The 17,193-nt window shown below is 38.1% G+C and overlaps 1 long non-coding RNA gene across 1 annotated transcript in view; it reads left to right on the top strand.

The window, feature by feature from the left end:
• Positions 1–9,878, top strand: part of LOC118762922 — a 29,586-nt gene extending 19,708 nt beyond the window's left edge. The window contains exon 3 of the long non-coding RNA XR_004998674.1: positions 9,635–9,878. This is a non-coding gene — a long non-coding RNA (uncharacterized LOC118762922). The remainder of the gene's footprint in view (positions 1–9,634) is intronic.
• The last annotated feature ends 7,315 nt before the right edge of the window (positions 9,879–17,193 follow it).

The following is a 17,193-nucleotide window of genomic DNA, read 5'->3' as shown; positions in this document are numbered from 1 at the left end:
ACATTCACACACACACAAATACATATATAAAAAGTTCGAAGGATCAAAGGTCCTTTCTGAACCAAAGGCTCATGAGTCCAAAATGCCGCATTGTGTGGAGCCTATAGCACCCACTTCCCCACTCTCTGGAGTGAACTGATTGAACTGAAACAACGAGAAATGAAGCAAGGCTCAAGAACACAACAATCTCCCGGTCGAGGAATTGAAGACACAATCTTATGATCACGAATGCAACACCCTTACACAAAAAGCTATGTACCTCCACTGAGGTCTATATACATATACGTAAACATGTATATGCACATCTATCTATCTATCTATCTATCTATCTATCTATCTATCTATCTATCTATCTATCTATCTATCTATCTATCTGTCTGTTTATCTATCTATATCTATGGATCTATCTATCTGTTTGTCTATCTATCTATCTATCTATCTATCTATCTATCTATCTATCTATCTATCTATCTATCTATCTATCTATCTATCTATCTATCTATCTGTCTGTCTGTCTGTCTGTCTGTCTCATTGTATATCTGTCATGTGTGTGTGCCTTTAAAAATTAGTGTACAAGAGCAACATTGCGGATTTGAACGGAACGACGAAGACCTACATTGGAATGACGGGAAATACTTTCAAAGAAAGATATATGCAGCATTTGGCTTCGTTCAAAGATAAAACAAAAGACACAACCTCTTTATCTAATATGGTATGGGCACTTAAAGAGAGGAAGACGTGAGCAGCCCCCAGATAAACTGGAGTTACTAAGGCCAGCAAATACTGGGACGACGCAGCAAATGCGAGCTCTGCATTACCGAAAAAACTGAATATCATAACATCAATAGTGAACGTTTTAAATATTACGGAAGAACCCCCACACCTCTCACTGCATACACAGGCAACAATTCATGCATCGAAATTTCAAGCATATTTCCCCCACCCATTCTACTTCGCCAGCCCTTCAACATGGATAAACTTTTTCTCTGAACATCAATTATAAGCATTATATGAACACTATGCATAAAAGACATATGCTCCCATAAACATAGGCTGAAATCCCTCATTACACAGATATACGTACATTACAGCACACACTCATGACGCCACATGTATCACAGAATACGTATATACACAAATTTATGAATCTACAACCACATGAATTTACAATCCCAAATTTTGACGGCAAAACATGGGAAACTCTACTCAAACATGAACAAAATTCATAATGCAGACGTGTGTATGTATGTGTATGACATCGTATGATTTACATAATAAACATATACAAATGGCGGTGCCCCAGCATGGCCACAGCTCATGAGCTGAAACTGGAAAAATCAAAATCAAAATCAAATATACATAGTCCCATGAACTCATAATCCCATTGACCACATTTTGACGTTAAAATATGTAAAAAAAAAATAAATATGTGAAACTCCACAATTATGTGCACATACTCAAACATGAATAAAATGCATAACGCAGGTGTGGGCGTGTGGACTAGTGTGTTTATGTGTGTGAGTGAGAGTGTGTGTTTGTGTGTGTGTGCATGTGTGCGCGCGCATGCACATATTCTGTATGGATATGTATGTTCATATACCTGTGTATTTATATATTTATATGTGTGTTTATATATCTATATTTATAAATTTGGACGTGGCCAGGGTTAATACAAGGGAGACAACAATTAGGAGTTGTCCCCTTGATCTATATATTTACTTCTTTATTGCAAATTCCCGCACGGTCTCGTGTAGCTTCGTTGTATTCTCATCCAAGATGGAGATGAATACAAATGTCCCATGTAGAAGATTTGATGACCGCTGAGAAATCTCTCGGCATGAAACCAATGGTAACCTTGTCAAACACACAAATGAAGTCTGTGTGTGTGTATGTATATATATATATATATATATATATATATATATATATATATATATATATATATATACATACGTACATACTTACATTCATGACATACACACATGCATGCATACATACATAGACATACAATACATACATACATACATACATACATACATACATACATACATACATACATACATACATACATACATACATACATACATACATATACGAGGGTCAGCTGAAAAGTTCATAGGTTGGCCAATATATTCTCATGGAATGTAACCAAATGGGGTTTATTTTTTCAACCTGGTCCCTCTTGCAGCCCACACTCTTCTTCCATCGGTGTTGTAGGGCTTGGATCCCATTCCTAAAGAAGCTTCCATGCTGTTGCTCAAAAAAGGGATCAACAACAGATATAATGTTATCATCACTGCGATACTGGACCCCAGTCAAGTGATTTTTCATGTTGGGGAACGGATGATGGTCAGATGAGGCCAAGTCTTTAATTGGAGTGATAGTATGGCACGTGGATGGATCTGTTTGAAACTCCCTCCTAAACTGTCTTTGCACTTTTGACTGAATTTTCGAACTTCCTGTAATATCCCAGAATAAAATTTTCTTCTCCAAAGGTTAGTCTACCCCACTCCCCACTTCATTATTTCCAGTGAGTTAAATCTAAAAATACATGCTTTGGAACCTCCTATGCATATGTGTGTGTGTGTGTGTGTGTGTGTGTGTGTGTGTGTGTGTGTGTGTGCGTGTGTGTGCATGAATATGTGTCCGGCAGAAAAGACATGAAAGCCCTCCTTCCCTAGGACCAATAACACTTACCTTGGCCCCCATGCTAGTGTTGAGGTAAAGTGAGAAGTTCTTCGCTACAGGTGGAGGACTCGTCTTCAGTGTCAATGATAGTGGAGGGTTTTATGAAGCAGTTTCTTACCTCCAGTCATTGCCATTGATCGAAATATTTCACTGACGAAATAATGAGGAAGGTGATGTTCAACAGCTTCTTCCTCCACGCATTAAAACCACACTTATAAGTCCACCTCCAAATTTACTTCTTCCTCAAAAGTTCTCTGATCATCTAACGGCAGTAGGAGTAACACTGTGCCGTATAAAAAGAAAATTTCTCGAAGCCGCTCATCTCAATGAGAAGAGGTTAGAAGAGTGGCCCCAAACGTGGATTGTCTCAGCCTCCCCGATTGAATCTTCACATCCAGATGAACCATACTCGTGTGGTTAAAACAATGACTATTTTATAGAATTTTGATTTTGGAATGTTCGAATTCTTATTGATAATCTGAATAGTGTTCGACAACAACACTAGGTTCTCGGGAATATCAATACTGCGCCCCTGGGCAAGAAAAAGAAGCTAAATGATAAGGATCTGTAAATGGCAGCGGATATAGCTCCATTATAAATCCATTAGTTGAGCATTGATGTATTGTTGGTTCTAAGAGAAACAATCATAAGTGTGTATGTGCACACACCATACAAATATGAAATTTTACAATAATTTGGAGGTGGACTTATAAGTGTGGTTTCAATGCGTGTTCAGAATATCAAAGTCATGTAAAATCTTGCTCGGCGACCTATTAGAACCTCTAGAGAGGCACAACTGGGAAAAGGGACAGAGGCAGGAGCTTAATTCTAATAGCATTTTACTCTTAAAAACGAATAGCAAAGTTTAATAAATCCTCAATATATTATTCTGACCAGCAGGTACTAACTCTTTGTATATATGTGTGTGTTGATCATAAGACCACGTGTGGAAGGATGAGGAATTTGGGACGGTGTATTATGTTCGAAGGGCTGTGAGGTATTGTCACAACACCTCATTCGATCTAAGCTGGTTGCTGTTGGATAGCTTGTTTATATGTCGCACATCACAGCTGCCCATCATAACCTCAAACTTCACATCTCTTCACAAGTAACCTTTTGACTGCCGCAGACACATACAGAACTGGCATGCCAAGTTAATGGATATATTTTTCAGTTTTGAAAAGGGGGTTTTACCCGAAATATTTCTAAAGTAACATTACTATGATTTTGTTATTCGACCTGCATTGCTACTGCTTTCCATAAGACACTGATTTTGCACGTAAAAGCATACGTAAATACACACACACATACACATGAAGCGAGATAGGTAGTTAAGAGAATAGATAGATATTTTTGTGCGCTGTCTGTGTTCTTTTATTTTAATCTTATTTTTTAATCAATATTTTTATCACCATAAAAAAATATATTTGACATAAAAATTACTAAGATACAAACTACATTATTTTTATTTTCGTTCATCTTCATCGTTTATCACCCTTCATTTATTTAAAACCATCATTTTATTATTGGAAACTATCTTTTAAAAGAAATTAAATTTAAATATTTTCAAACTTAAATTTCGAAATTCTCAGTTTTTAAATTGTAAATTACTAAAATAATTTCTTCCTAAAATCGATGTCATGAATAATGGTTTCAAATTTTGGCACAAGGCCAGCATGATAGTGAAAGGGAGAGGTTAAGTCGATTTAATCGATCTTAGTGTTCATCCGAGACTCATTTTGTCGACCCTGGCGGAATTCGAACTCAGAACATAAAGACGGCTCAAATGCTGCTAAGTACTTTCCCCAGTCTGCTAACGATTCCGTAAACTCGCCGCCTTCGTTATCATAAATATTCATAGCAAAATACGAATTCATTGATCACTATAGATTGTTTGTTTTTTGTTTGTTCCTTGTCGAGCCATGCCTGGCTCATAAGGGCCGGTTTCCCGGTTTCCTTGGCGTAACGGTTCCCCACCTGGACGGGACGCCAGTCTGTCGCAAGTGAGCTGCAAGATGCAGGAGGAAAGAGCGAGAGAAAGTTGTGGCGAAAGAGTCAGCAGAAGTTCGCCATTACCTTCTGCCGGAGTCGCGTGGCGCTGAGGTGTTTCGCTCATAAACATACATATCGCCTGGTCTGAGATTCGAACCCGCGATCCTTCGACCGCGAATCCGCTGTTCTAACCACTAGGCCATATGCCTGTAAGTAATGCGATTGCTAAATTTGATAAATTAAAAAAAACAACAAAGGAGTTCCTCTAAAAATGAATTTTCCGAGGACAAACAAGCTTTTGATTGATCTAAATTGATTAGGGTCTCAATCATACTAGCTTCTTTACCTCTCTATGTATCGCATGAAGTGGACGTTGTCGTGGGTAGATCTGTTCGGGGTGGCACATGTTTTGCACATCATCAATTAGGCCATTAGCATGCGCTAATCTCTTCGCTAACGCTTTGACTAAAATTTTGAAATTTGTATATAACTGAGTTATGGATCGATAATTATCAATGTGGCCCCCTTGTTTGAGTCCATTTCTAATAGCCTCATCGCTTTTCGATTCACAGAACGGGGTATTTCCCCGTTGTGCTACCAGTCGCGACAAATGTCTGCTAAGAGGTCTCCAAACAAATCTGGCATGTAAAAGTAAAGCTCGTAGGGCAGACCATGTCAACAAGAAGACTTGCCTGCAGTGCAAACAATCATCGTTTCTCGTATTTCCGAGGCTGTTATCTTATTTTCACAACACTCCACCCTTTGCACTGAGATCGTGTTAGGCAGTGAAAGTAGGTACTGAAGTCCATTCTGCGATCCGGCTCGCCACTCGTCCTGAGCAATCGAGTTCGGTGCTGCCAAAGAGTTGTAAACATAAGTCAGGTGTCATGTAGCATGCACCCATCTTGGTCCACCAAAGACCGAATTGTGGATTTCTTGCCACGTTGCGCTTTTCTCACTTAGGCCCATTGAAAGGCTTTTGTCCCACCGATTCTTGGATCAAGCGTCTTAGGTTTGACAATGCATTACGTTTTGCGTTGAAGAATTAGTCAAGGCCAATCTCAACGCGAGCGCGTAGTTTTCTACGCGTAGTTTTCTACGCGCACTTCTAAATCTCTAAGACTCATTCTAATCAATTTTCCCTTATTGCTACAAATTTGCTAAGCCCCGTCAAATTACTTTCTGGGTTTAAGAAGATGACCCGTTTGCAAAGATTCAACCTTTTTTGATACAACACAGCTACCCCGCTACACAATACTGGCTGGCTTGGAGATGCTTACAACTCATAGCTGCCGAAGATGTTCACGAATGCTAGTGCTTCGGAAATTCTGGTCTCGCTGATGGCCACTGCACCTATATCTAGTGACCTGGAGTCATTGAATAAGTGGTCCTTCATCCAGGGGGACCCCACACGACGTGCTTTCACGTCGTGCTTATTCTGAGTATGGTCATATTCGACAAAAGATAAAATTAGTAAAAGAAACACATTTTTGTGGAGGATCACGTGTCTCGCTTTCTGATTATTTATGGCTCACTCCACAAGCATTTCTTTAAAGAGTCCTTTGCTTATAATCCCTATGAAATCTCTCATTGCCTTGAGATATTTTGCTTTCAGTCTGTTGCAGGTTTCTTACGTTGTTTTTACAATGCTTTATGTGAGTAGGGGTGTATGTGCATTGATGAACATGTTTCATTAAGTCGTTGTTGTTTGTGTCTCTGGCCGGATAGTTGACAATATTGTTTGTTTGTTCGGTTTCGAGGGTGCTGTCCACGTTGCTGGTGTAGATTGATATGTGTTTTCCTTTATTATGCTGTTTGTAGTGTTGTCAGAGATTTTGCGTGGGTGTTGAGAGTTTGAGTGTGCGATTATTTGTCGGATTATGTGTTTCCTCCTCTAATCTCTTCCTTTTTTAGTCCGCTGCAACGCTTTTCATTTTTAAGTCTTTGTCCTTCACAAGAATCCATTCTGACTTCGTCGCGAGATGAGTTTTCACAGTCGGAGAAATCTATGGCGAGGGTGGGCAGGTGGAGACTGTTTGCGCAGCGGAGTATTTCTATGCAGGTAGTCAGCTTGACTGATATAGGGAAATTTTCTATGGGTTCTGGTGTGTAGGCCATACTTTTCTTTCTGGGTTATGGCGCTAGTGTCTGTTACTGAAGTTGTTTTTGATATTGTTGTTGTTGGCACTGCTGTTATGGGTGTGTCGTTGTTGATGATACTGCTTTTGTTGGTGATGTTGCTGTTGTGGTGAAGGCGTTATCCTTTTCTCAGCAGTAAGTAAAAAGCTCGCGAATGGTTTGCATTCGCATATATGTAACATCTCGCCCGTCTCTCCTCAGCTGCTATGAAAAGCTTCAAGCCATTTGGAAGTTGATCAAGTTAAGTATAAATGGTAACGGAGTCTGAATGCAAAGCTTCTGAGGTAGCATGGTAGTGCATGGCCCAGGATGGAATAATTCATGTACGTGTGATAGGTCGTCTCTTTAAGAAGTCAAATATATTTAGCCGCAGCGAAGCTTCTTTCTGTCGGTGTGTTTATGTCGGTAGATTCATATTTTGAAGAAATCTGTGGTTAGTCTAATATGTGACTGAGGTGAACAGTTGTTACTCAAGTGCATTTAAGTGCAATAAGTTGCGAGCTTCACCAAGCAATTAATATCTAGCTGGCAGCTACTACGATCAGTACAGAGGCAGGTAAGTGTAGAAATTTAATTCTGGTTATTGTTGTTAGCGAACTTTTTAATGTTATGACATCAAATGCAAGCTTTGAAGTCCTCGCATACAAAGTAGGTAAATTTAACTGGTTTCATACTGTAGAGTTTGCGAGGCTTATGATTACTGAAAAATGGTGGGAAATCTGCTTCAGAAATACTTTTGTTGTGTCTATTTTAAGAGATAAGTTGAAGATTGAGTTAGATAACAAATTCTGATATTCGCCATGTTTTGCATCCCTTCATTAAATCCACTGCGTGCACTTTTAAAGACAGCTTTATCTGCAGACAATAAAGACATACACCAACTAATTTGGGGAAACAAATTTCGTAAAATGTTAAGTCGGTGATTAGAACCTTTGTCTCTGTAAAATAATTAACTAAGGCTCAAAGTTATTTTTATCAGGGTTTAAAAATGGTATCTAAAAAGTTAATTGTGTTAAAGTTAGTTTGTGTTGATTGGTAAAACTATTTTCCAAACCCCAAATCGCAACGCTAATGATGTCTTTTGTGTTTAACAATCTTCTGCATTTTCCCTTTCTTGATAGGTTAAAGTTGTCGATATTAATTTTGGAATGGTGTCCATTGTAGATTGCAAGTAGTTTCCTACTATTATTGAATTCCTGTTGCGTTATCTTTGTCTATTCTAGAAAAGCGATATAGAGCATCTCAGCACTAGAATAGCCCACGCATTCGTGTCTTTGATAACATTTTTGTTTTCGAGAACCTTCGTAATCTTTCTTTTGTAATCTTTGCAGAAACATTCCATTAGAGTTCTGCTGTCACTTTGAGATCATCTTTTCCTAATCCTTGCAGTTGTTGTTGGGTAAAGACCAGGCCCATCCTGTTGTATACTTGCCGTGGAAGAGACATTTACTTGAAGATTCAGGCTGTATAACACAGTTCAGATATAAATTTATACTTGACATTTTTAATTCACAAAGAGCACTGTCGTGTTAAAGGGACACAACCACCAATGCTTTATCGAGACACGATCTCTAGGGAGTGGGATTGACAATAAAGGCCAAACAGGGCCCGAACAATGAAGCAGACTTAATCGATAACACAATGAAGATCGAGCAAAACTGGTGTTAGGTTTAGAAATGTTACATTTGCAGACAAAGCACAAGAAAAAAAACAAAAAAACTACGAATTATAGTGTTTCAATATATGCTTAAAATTAAAAACTGTACGGAACACAATCACACACATTCATGTAGCCTACATTTATGCGCATACATACATACATACATATATATACACGCATCTCTCTCTCTATCTCTATACACATATATGTATATATATATACGCATGTATCTATCTATATATACATACATGCATATATATATATAATATATATATATATATATTATATATATATTATATAATATATATATATATATATATATATACATATATACATACACACACACACACACACACACACACATATATATATATGTATGTATGTATATATGTATGTATGTATATACATAGTCAGAGGGGAAACTAATCGCATTCCTTGAAGAAAGTAACTTGCTGAGTGATGCCCAGCATGGCTTTCAACCAGGTAGGAGCTGCCTGACCCAGCTCTTACAACATTATGACTGGGTGTTGAGGCAGTTACTCAACAACTCAAATGTGGACATATAACTTGGTTTGGCAAAAGCTTTTGATAAAGTGGATCATGGTATGATATACCACAAACTGCATGGTCTAAGCATAGCTGGAAAATTTGGAGAGTGGTTACATGACTTTTTGAAAGATAGAAGTCAGGCAGTAGTGGCCAATGGATCCACCTCAATGAAAACAAATAGTGAGCGGTGTTCCACAGGGCACTGTCTTGGGACCTCTGCTTTTTATAGTGGCCCTCTCAGATATGCCTTCAACTGCCCGGATAGCCCCCCCCCCTTGCTAGCTACGCAGACGATACGAAAGTCTTGCGGAAAATACAGAACCTCAGCGATGTTGCACACTTGCAGCAGGAGTTGGACTTAATTTACAGAGGGGCTGAGGATAATAATATGCATTTTAATGCTGAAAAATTCCAAACCCTGCGCTACCAGCCTCCAAAACTGGATATAAAACTTACAGGATACACTAGTCCACAGGGAATTACAATCCCAGGGCCTAAATCAGCGAGGGACCTGGGTATCGACATGAATGATGATACCTCTTTCCAAGTGCACATTACCAGGATGGCGACAAAGTGCAAACGACTGGCTGGCTGGATCCTGAGAAGGTTCAGAACCAGAGATGAGGAAACCATGATGGTCCTCTGGAGGACATTCGTCCTCAGCCGCCTGGATTACTGCTCCTAGCTATGGTCACCAAACAATGTAAAATTAACAGTGGACCTAAAAGCAATCCAGCGAAGCTTCACAAAGAAGATCGTCTCTTTGCAACAGCTCAGCTACTGGGAAAGGCTGGAACAGCTAAGACACTATACCCTGGAGCGGAGGCGGGAGAGGTATGCAGTAATATACATCTGGAAGATCCTGGAAGGAATTGTGCCAAGTTTTGGCACTGAAAGTTACACTAATTCCAGAACGGGTCGACAATGCATAGTGCCAAAGATCAGAACAATGTCATCGCGCTTCAGGCTCAGTTACTGCAACAACCTGGGTTTCAGGGCCCACAGCTTTTTGATATTCTCCCAAAGGTCCTGAGGGACATACACAAAGTGGATGTAGATGTTTTCGAATCAAAATTGAACCCCTTCCTGTCGAAAGTCCCAGATGAACCTACCTCGTGGCAAGAGGTGCAGATGACGGTAGCGACATCAAACTCCCTTATTCTCCAAATGTCACATATTAGAGGAGGCTCTCAGTAATAACAATGTAGCAAAACGGCGGTGCCCCAGCATGGTGACAGCTCTGACCTGAAACTAAAGAAAAAACGAATATATATATGTGTGTGTGTGGGTATAATATATATATAATATATATATATATATACATATGTATATATACACATATGTGATATATATATATATATATATATATTTTTACTGAATTTTTTGCTACCTAAATTGATTAATTGATAATTTTCTGACTAATTCTGAGATTGAATCGGCAGTTTATATTGTGCCGATAAGTTTGGCGCGAATGCGTTGGTCTTGAAAATTTTAAGACAGATATTCCGAGGCATTGATACAGTCGCCTCGTGTATATCCGTCTCTCCCAGGTTTCTTTTACTGATGAAGTGTGACCTATGGTAGACTAGCTTAATTTAATTTAATTAAGCTGCTATCATTAAAGACACTGAAACGATGCATCGTATAAAAGATGAATTAGGGTAAACGTTTTTAAATTTTCTCCTATTTCCGAATTGCACTACTTAGCGGTTAGAGTTCTGGCTGCTCTTTCTGGTGGACGAATGGCCTGTTTAGGCCATTCCTAAATGTTATATATATATATTTAGTCTTTGACTATTTTCTCTTTTCCCTAGGCCGCTGGTAGCGATAAATTTTACTGAATTTTTTGCTACCCTAAATTGATTAATTGATAATTTTCTGACTAATTTGAGATTGAATCGGCAGTTTATATTGTGCGATAAGTTTGGCGCGAATGCGTTTGTCTTGAAAATTTTAAGACAGATATTCCGAGGCATTGATACAGTCGCCTCGTGTATATCGTCTCTCCCAGGTTCTTTTACTGATGAAGTGTGACCTATGGTAGACTAGCTTAATTTATAATTAAGCTGGTCTATCATTAAAGACACTGAAACGATGCATCGTATAAAAGATGAATAGGGTAAATGTTTTTAAATTTTCTCCTTATTTCCGAATTGCACTACTTAGCGGTTAGAGTTCTGGCTGCTCTTCTGGTGGACGAATGGCCTGTTAGGCCATTCCTAAATGTTAGATATATATAATATATATATAATTATATATATATATATATTATATATATATATACTAGCAGTATTGCCCGGCGTTGCTCAGGTTTGTAAGGGAAATAATATAAAGCATTTTTAGAGAGTTATAGCCAAAAAATAGCAAAAAATGGAAAAAAATGATGGTAAATTTTTTTTGAGATTTAAAAAAGGTGGAGTTGCGTCCCGAGACAGTTTGTGGTTCGTGTTTCTGATTCTCGACCCCATGTGGAATTTATCGATTTTTTTCAGAATGGAGAAAACTTTTCAAAATTTTCGCTGCGTTAGTTTTGAATTATGACATTGGGCTATGTGTGTGTCAAGTTTCATCAGAATCGGTTGAAAGCCGGGTCAGGGTGAGGGTGCAAGCAAACAGACACACAGAAACACGCACAGACAAACTGCCGTTTATATATAGAGATATATATATATGTATTTGTATATATATATACATATGTATTCAAATATATATATATATTATATATTATATATATATATATATATATATAAAATTCAAAATGGGACAAGAGCGTAAAACATCCGGAGAGCTAGGTGATACAAAAAGGGACAACAAAACATCCAGATAGACGATACAAAGAAAACAAGAACGGGTCATTCAAAGTTTTCTTTCCTCAGTCAAGCACCAGATTATCCTCGCAGCAAACAACTGATGAAGGGTCGTTCTTTGTGTTGCTTGTCTTGCTTTCCGTTTATGTCTTTCGTTGTTCGAAAAAAATAGTTCATATACCATGTACTATACTTCGTATTTTTTGTTGTACACGTTTGTGACGTACTGTACCCACATATGCTTATATATATATTATATATATATATATATATATATATATATATATATATATATATATATATATATATATATTATTATATTATATATATATATATATATATATATATATGTACATATACGTATGTATATATGTATATATATATATTATATATATACATATATATATATATATATCTGTAGTATTATTTATTATATTATATATATATATATATATATATATATATATATATATAGAGAGAGAGAGAGAGAGAGAGAGAGACATATAGAGATGTGTGTGTGAGTGTGTGAGCGTACATATGTGTATGTATTATGGTCACCACATAATATCAAATTCGCAGAGGAGCTCGGTGATACACACACTTACACACACACACACACACACACCCACACACACTCACTTTATTTGTGAGTTAAAAAGACAACCAATGGTTTCATGTGATGAGATATTGACAATTGTCAAGCGTTTCACATGGAAGTGTTGGTACTCATCTCTAATTTGGATGAGAATACAGGAGTTTACACAAGACTGAATGGGATTTTCGAAATAAGTACACAGATCAGGGGAAGTAACTTGTAAAAATATCTTAATTGTAGACTCCCTTGCATTAGCCCCGGGTAGTCATGTCTGTGCTTATGCGAAGGTATACCCAAAAGTAGCCGGAAACGTTCTGTACGTGACAAGCTCGTTGTAGTTCAGGATTCAGCCACGTAGTATGTCTTTGTTTTGCAGTGCTTCCTCCTTGTTCATCGATTTTTGCAATAGCTGAAGCAAAGGAACGGCATGCTTCCGTGAAATGTTTTCTGCTGCGGAAAATGGCAACCAAAACACTTGTCATGCCTGAAACAGCTTACGAGCTCGCTGCCATGAGCAAAACACAAGTTTACGAGTGGTTTTCATGCTTGAGGAATGGTCACTTGTCGCTTGACAATCAATCTTATTCAGGACGATCGTCGACTTCCCGAACGAGTGAAAACATCATGAAAATAGGAGAACCATTACCGAACAATTGACAAACTTTTTGATATGAGTGGTGTGTCTTGGAGCTTTTGTCAACGAATTTTGAGCAAGGAATTGCAAATGAAAAGAGTTGCAGCAAAATTTGTGCCTCGCTTGCTCGTGGAAGATCAAAAACAGTCACGACTGAATGTATGTCGGGAACTGAAAGAACAGTTGGAAGCTGATTCGGACCTTTTTTCGAAAGTCATCACTAGTGACGAAAACTGGTGCTATGGAATTTGCAGATGTGGAAGAGGTAAGAAAAAAACCCCGATAGAGGCGTTAAAAGGCATCACTTGGCAAGGGGTCCAGTACTGCTTCGAGTAGAGGAAAACGCATCGTTTAAACCGATGCCTTGCTTCAAATGGAGAATACTTTGAAGGTGATAAAAGTGTAAACTTGTAAAACTAAGTGAATGAAATAATACTGCAAAATTCCGGTCTCCTTTAGTCTTTTACTCGTACTCTTTTAGTGCGAACGTATCGAAATCTATGAAAAGGTAATCGATACTTTCATAACTTTTCCTGTAGATTCTACATTCGGTGTCTGTTTGAGTTTTGTCGATCTTTGCCTGTATAAGATTTGTTCTAAGGGCTTGTTCCCGAGCGGCTATAATTCGTATTTATGTCTCTTGTTTCGAGTTCTTGTCCGTCAACCAAAGCCAGCTCATTATTTAAGGTCCGAAAATCAAAATATATTATTATTATGTGATATTTAAATTAAATAAAAATTAAAATAAGGGTAATGCAACAAATGAAGAAATATTTAATGCAGAGCAAGAAAAGGAATTGACTTGAGATGTCCGTGATTAAAATTTGAAAACAGAAGACCCACAGTTGTCCTAGAGTAGTCTCACAGTGACCCTCAAAAGTTACCCAAAATATGAAATAACTTTTTATTAAAGTGGCGTTTTAGAAATTTAATGTAACTAAGAAAAGAAACAAACAAGATAAGACAAAAGGAAAGAAAAATTCCGGGGAAATGAGAGAGGTTCATAAATTCTTGTCATTAACAGGTTTACAACAGCTGTGGTGGAACTGAATCAGTTTACAAGACGCAGAAGTGTGACGAAACTTTTTGATATTTCATGATAGACAGAACTATTAATAATTAAACGACGATTGGATGTAACTGGTTTGGTGTGTTTTGGAATGGTTCAGCTGTGTCTTCTACTATGTAAATGTTACATGCAAATGAGTGTATGTATCCGCGCGCGCGCGTGTGTTAGTACATATGCTTGTAGAGAGTGGTGCAAATTGCTTCCTAATTTCGAATGAAGCGGATGCATTAAAGAAACGTACACACAACACGCACACACGCGCACACACGCACACACACACACACACACACACACACACACACTCACACACACACACACACACAAACAAACACATTCTCTCTGTTTCTCCGTCTCTTTGCCTCTGTCTGTCTGTCTCTGTTATTATTTACAGAAACAATAATTGTTGACAATCAAAGTTAAAAAGTTGTTTTAACCGATTTAGAAAACATGTTTTATAGAACAAATATAATTGTGTGGGTACCACACCCTTCTCAAGTCTCTCTCTCTCTCTCTCTCCCTCTCTTCTCCCTTTCTCTCTCCTTCGTCTCTCTCTCTCTCTCTCCATATATGTTTGTGTGAGTGTCTGTACGTGGTGTGTGTGTGTAGAGAGAGAGAGAGAGACATACGCACGTATCTCTTCCATTTTATATGTGTCCCCCATCTTACATTATTTTCTCACTCACTGACTCACATACACACACACATACACACACACATACACACATGCAGACACATACATACACACACATACACACATAGACACACATACACAGACATACGCACATACACACATACATACACACACATACACATATACACACACATACACACATACACACACAAATACACACATACACACATACACACATACACACACATACACACATACACACACATATACACATAACACACATACACTCACACGCACACACACATACATATACATATACACATGCAAATACACACATGCACATATACACACACATCCACGCATACACACGCACACACACACATGCACATTTTCTCTCTTCTGAGAGTTCCTCGCTCTTCCGTCCTTCCCAAGAGGGGGGGAGGGATGGAAGGACGGAGGAAGGAGAAGAGAGTAATTACAAGACAAAGTAAAAAATACACCTCCCTCTCTCTCTTTCTCTCTTTCTCAGTCACTTCTTTCGGTCACCCTCACATCTTTCTCTTCACCTCTGTCTTACTCGTTCCTTCTCTCTTCCTACCACTCACTTCTTCCCACTCTTCTTATTATCATTTTACTCTCACTTCCTTCTCTGCTACTCCCCCGCCCCCATCGCATCTCTATTTCCCGCTTCTTTCATTTATTCCTATATTCCTGCTAGCTGTCATTCCACTATTCCAATGTTCAAACGATCTCATAAACCAACATTCCGATCGTTTCACCTTATTACCTCACTACATCTAATATATTCTCGCTTTCACCTTATTCTCTCTCTCATTTACCCCCACCCTCTCTCAATATACACACTTCTTTGTTCTCCCTTCATAACCCTAATAATCACACCTTGGTTTCCCTTTCTATCAATAATGAACCTAGAATAGTCCGAGGTGGAAGAAAGGCAAAGAGACAACCAGAAGCACCAAAACAACAGCAGAAACTTGAAGATGGTTGAGGCCAATGCAATAAATATTCTTGAGTTTCTTCCGGTTTAATTTCTCCGTTGGAGAAAATGGACAGGGACGGAATTTTAGTAAAGTATAATTATTGAGAGGAGCGATTAGGAAGAAATATATGTGGTGAGCTACCAGAGTAGAGGTGAAAAGAAGAAAAGTGAAAAGGATCTTTAAAGTAGCCGTGTAAGGATTAGAGAGGGGGAGGAGAAGGAAGGAGAGAGACAGACAGACAGAGCCGGAGAGAGATGGAGAGAGACAGAGAAAGACAGAGAAGATAAAGGAGGAGAGTAAGGGGTGCAAAACGTTGGTGATCCATTTTTTGCTTTGTATTTTTTTTTAAGCCGTTTTCGTTGATTTTGGAAAAAAATGTTTTGTTTGTCCATGGAAAAGCTTCAGAAGATGTAAGATTTCAGATTTGTAGAAAAATTGGGGATGAATGTCTCCTGATCTCTCCTATTCTTGTGTAGGTCAAACCACCTCCCTTGCTGGCTTCACTCGTCCTCTGCTCTTCATTGCAGTCTCTCGAACTTGAATCTAATCTCGATGGGGACTGACAAAAGATGTGTGCGTGAATACGATTTGTATAAAGGTGATGAAAAGATTAATTTAAGCAAAGTTATTTATGAGGAAATATCTCCATCGTGACCAGTGAAAAGGTAAACAGATCTGAAGGGTGATAGCGTTAAAGAAGAAAAACATTGTCACTAGAATAAAAACAACCAGTTGCAGCTAAAATTATGATAAATAATAACTGCTCACTATCAACGGAAGATCGGAGGATGTAATGTCTGAAATTGTACCGTATAAACAATGAGTAATCTATACACTGCATAATATAAGCGTTGTACAAGATAACCATTGCATAGAGTAAACACTGTACAATGCAAACACAACAGTATACGCACTGAATGATATAGGGTGTTCAAAAAAATCTCTCCGCAGTGAGTATTTAATGGTTTTCGGGCGATTCTTGTACACTGATCCTTTACTTGGTCCCCAGAAAAAAAAAATCTGGTGGTATTAGATCAGGTGATCTTGGTGGCCAAAGTTCCTTCGAAATAATCCGTTCGCCGAAAAACTCTTCAAGTCGCGCCGTGGTGATGTACAGGATGAAAAAATTCACTGTGGAGAGACTTTTTGAACAACTGTATAAACAATGTATGGCGTAGCTATGGTAACTGCAGTAACTATGTACTACATGGACTATATATATATAATATATATATATATATATATATATATATATATATATAGTGTGTGTGTGTGTGTTGTATATACCTCAGTTGCGAGTATTGGACACTAAACACGGAGCTGGTCGTTGAGTTTCCTATGTAAGACTAGTGGAGTGAATACAGTTCTATCTTTAAGAGATGAGGTATTATGTGCATTATTTACATTATTTACCTTTCACAGATATTA

Source organism: Octopus sinensis, linkage group LG4, assembly GCF_006345805.1.
Source record: "Octopus sinensis linkage group LG4, ASM634580v1, whole genome shotgun sequence".
Lineage (NCBI taxonomy): Eukaryota > Metazoa > Mollusca > Cephalopoda > Octopoda > Octopodidae > Octopus > Octopus sinensis.
Note: the sequence above shows the minus strand (reverse complement) of the source record. Positions and strands in the feature narration are given on the sequence as shown.